The sequence below is a fragment of the Arachis duranensis genome, chromosome 4 (genome assembly GCF_000817695.3).
Source record: "Arachis duranensis cultivar V14167 chromosome 4, aradu.V14167.gnm2.J7QH, whole genome shotgun sequence".
Taxonomy (NCBI): domain Eukaryota; kingdom Viridiplantae; phylum Streptophyta; class Magnoliopsida; order Fabales; family Fabaceae; genus Arachis; species Arachis duranensis.
In genome coordinates this window covers 8133924-8138540 of record NC_029775.3, presented here as the reverse complement: position 1 = coordinate 8138540, position 4617 = coordinate 8133924, and positions in this window count along the sequence as shown.

Sequence of the window (4617 nt, the reverse complement as noted above, 5' to 3'; positions counted from 1 at the left end):
GAATATAAGTTTTGTTTATGTTTTTTTAAAAGTTTTTTACTTTTCATAGATTTTGTTATCAAATTGATTTTTCTGTTTTTAAATTATAAATGAAGTGAGTTACTTGTTCAGTTGTCCAATTAATAATATTAAAATTGATAGAGGAAGTAATTTTATTATTGGATGAAAATTATATGACCCATTTGATTGCTATTCTTAATTATGTAAAATAATGGTAACTATCAAATTGATTTCGTCGTTTTGATGAGATAAGCCTTAAAGTCTGAAATTGCACTCAAAAGTTCATAATGATTTATCAAGTTAATAATTATTTATATTTATTTTTAAAATTATACTCACATCTCGTATTCGTCCTTGAAAATGTACTCAGAATAGTGTCATTGAACAATAACGATGGAAAAAAAAAGTCTCTCTATATATTTTGGAAGGGAGAAAAAAGGTTGGATTAACGTTGAAAGAGGGATTAATGTATTCCATAATTGAAACAATTTTTTTTGAAATAAAAAGTTCAACACAACAAGGCGAAGCATCAACATCTCAACAGAAAAGTACTAATTAAACACATAAAATAAACTAATTTTTAATTATTTTCGATAAAAGCCATTAACAAATCAAGAGATCAAGTATCACTCCACTCTTTGTAACTCTTAATCGACATATTAACTATTCCTGCAACACATGATTCTTGATTCCTGAAAATTCTGTTATTCCTTTTCAACCAAATACTCCAAATGATAACAATGAAACCAAACTCACCAATATTCTATTAATTTGACTGCACGATTGATCCCTAAACCACGTAAACTTACGGTCATTCAACTCTATATCCACCAGTTCGACAATGCTGTTAACACACTAGCACCTTTTCTTTCTTCCAACTGCAAAACCTCATTGAAGACACCCATGTAACAAAGAGGAATCTGACATATTTTCGATAAAAAAAAGTCTTAACTCTTTTCACATAGTAAGCTTCTCTTCCCTTGTATGCGCACCATACACCAAGCAAACAGCACAAATAAAAATTATTGTTTATCAATTCCCCTTCTATACACAACCATCTCTCCCCTTTGTAACAATTACTCAACCTAAATATCATAACATCCCACATTATTAATAAACATCCAAAAGCACCTTCTGATCCTACAAATTCCAAACTCACCACATTATTACCCAAAAATTGCACTACATCAAACTTAGAAATCACTTCCTTCTCTGTCTCTATCAATTCTAATATATTCACATTATTTTTACTCTTAAATTTTGTACCATTTTTCACTTTCCAACACCCCCTAAACCCCTCATATTCCACAAACTAAAATCATTTAAAAACTTTATTAGACACCTTATTTTAGTTTTTAGGGCGGCACCTTCTTACTTTCTCTTTCTGTTTTACTTGCCTTCTTTTTTGTGCCAATATTTCATTCTGAACTTGTATAATAGCCATAATGTCCTCATCCTCGTCACATAAAACAGCTCCTGATTTGACAGCCAGATCCCAAGCAGCCCTATTTTCAGCCATATCTTTATCCCAACTTCCTCCGTGTTCATCTTGATTAGTTTCACCGTCTGCATCCTGCTCTGGATCCTTCAAATCTTCTAAGTTCCTTATAGCCCTTTCATCATCCAACCCAATTTCCTGCACCACTATATTCTCATCCTCTAAATCTGAATCTTACACTGCATTAAATCTTACACTGCATTATCCCTCACTAGACATATGCCAACATGCTGCTTACCACTCTCGTCCAAACTAGCGTGGATCTCATTAACTACACTTGGTGGAATATTTTTCTCCGCTGTGCTGTTTGAACAATTCTCCGCACCTCCGCCAATCTATTTTCTGGCTTGATTCTGCTCGTCGGGTGCATAAAGGGCTTCACGCTCCTCCCTTCCCTCCACGCCATCAAGTTCAGCACGGACATTATCACCTCCGCCAGTAGCAGCTGACTTCCACAGTGCTCCCAGATCTGCCTCGTCGGCGCTGTTCACCGTGGCATCAACCCCGCGAACTCCATGACCAGCCACGCCCCTCTCGTCACCGTCGCCCGCAGCAGCCAGTAAGGAGGCCCTTTTTAAACGCACAATGACGTACTCTCCGTCGCACCACACAGCCACTTCACCGCCACACCCCACTAACATATTGGGCCTTATATGCTTCAACTCAGCCCCAACTGAACTTTTGTTCAACACCAGATCAAACCCCTTCTTTCCGTTTATCGCCGTATTCCCAAGTCTCTGTTCTTTCAGAGATTGCTTCATTGCTGATTGTTTGAGATCCCATAGATTCCGCACTCACCATAACTGTCGGATACACCAAAGAATTATCCGATCATATTTTGAAAAAACTTTCATGCCACTCATCCAAATCCTCAACAGCAAATACCTTTCTATCCTTGTCATGCTCTGCCTCCCGTAGCCCATGTGGCATGATTACCACCACATCCCATCCCACCTCCAACGGTTCCCTCTGAATTTCTAGTTCTTCACTTCTATGGTGTTCCAAGACAACTCTCTCTTTCTCGTTCACCTTAATATTCTTTTCTTTGATTTTTTCTTGTTTTCCATCAGGAGCCTTCCTAACATCTTCATCGTGCGTAGTGGTTTTTTCCCGGACATCAATCCTCCTCCTGTACTTAGTCTCACCCACAAAGATCTCTTTGCTCCTTAATCGCATTCCATTCATTTTTTTGATGGCCTTTAATGCACCTCCTTTTGTAGTATACATGATAAAAGCAAACAAATGGATCCGGCCATACTTCTCCTTACGTGCCAAATAGATGTCATTTATCATTCTTGTCCACTTGAACATATGAAATAATTCATTCTTCGAAACATTGCCAGGTAAATTATCCACAAAAATTGTGAATGATTCACTCTCCAATCGGAGATACGCTTCCCAGTTCTAGATCCGTGGATCTCCTCCAACATGAGGCTGTCTAACTTTATCCCACCTTACATTAGACATAGATAGATTATAGAGTAACAAGAGTACTTACTCTCATACTTTTATTGAAGCACCATTCTGGCAGTCTCTTTTTCTCTGATTGTGTCACGGACGGGGTTGTGTGGCGCGAATGTAGCGACTCTCGATGGTTGGGACGGCTTGGCTAGAGAAAGAAGAATAAGGGTTTTGAAAAATAAAATATAAAAACTTAATTTAGTATCTATCTCTTAATTTTAGTTTTTCAATTTCTGTCTTTTGGAGTCTCCCTTTTAAATGCTACATCTCTTTGCCACAATTTAAGCGCCAAATTAAATACGGTGTGGTTTAGAAATTATCAGCGTCAGAAAAAATTCACATCATCAATTTTTTAATAGTGTCTCTTAATGATAAAAAGTGTTTAAAAGACGATTTTAAATCCCAAAATATAATTTTAAAAATAAATATGAATAACTATTAATTTAAAAGATTACTATGAGATTTGAGTATAATTTAGAAATCATTTTAAACTTATCTCATTTCATACAATAATTTGAACAGACCAAATTGATTAAAATATGTTAAAAATGATCACTAATTTTTATTTTCCACATAACAACTAAATTGATCTTTTTAAGAGATTTGAATAGTTGATGATTAAAATCTACTAAGCACGCGTATTTTTCTGAATGGTCGTGTTTGTGTGTCGGATACATTTTGAACATAACATTTATCGACTTTGGACACGCGTGTTTACTGTATCCAAATGTATCTTAATAAAAATAAAAAATTCTTTTCCGAACACGTTTGAACTAGGGATGCACATGGTTCGGTCCCGAACATTTTAAGAGCTAATTTGGTGTAATTTCACCGGGTAAGAGTTTCAAAAATAGACCCGATCATTATTTCGAATCAGGTCTGCGTCAAGGCGAATCAGGCTTCACTCGACCCATGTGCACCCTAAGGGAACTAAAAAAGATATATATGTTTTAAATTAATTTCAATATTATGTTATATTAATTATAAGTTTATTGTTTTATTTTTAATCACACTTGTTGAATTAGAAAATAGATCAAAGAAGTATCAAATTAGAATTTATGGACAAATTCAAGTTCAACTATGGATATCAACTTTTCAGTAACAAGTTTCTTCTTTATAAATAAGTGCATCATAAATAAGTTTCTTTGTAAATAAGTTTCTTTATAAATTATTATTAAAACTTTAAAGACCCGATTTTCATCCGATTTGGACCCAGTATAGTTGTGGCCCGAAAATGTTTAGGTTTCATCGAGTCTAAGGTCGGATTAGGATCTAAAAAATAAACCCGCTATATATTTAGGATCGGGTGGCCAATTCTATGGTGCCTATGAGTTTTTGCCTAAATTTTGCCTAACTTACTTTTTGTAGTAAGTTTTAATTTTTTAAAAATTATTTATTCTTATATCTTTTAAATTAAATAATAACTTTTAACCCTTTTTAGTAGATAGGCACCACCTTTTAGGCACCATAACATTCACCCAGGGTCAGGACAAATCCAGTTTCACCCGATTCATGAACACCCCTAGCTTGAACACACCTAAATACTCTCACGTATCAGTGTCTCCAATCTTATTCTTAACATATATTCTTGAAATAAATTTAGAAATAATATATATTATTATTTATTAAAACAAAAAATATTTTAAATACTTTTATTT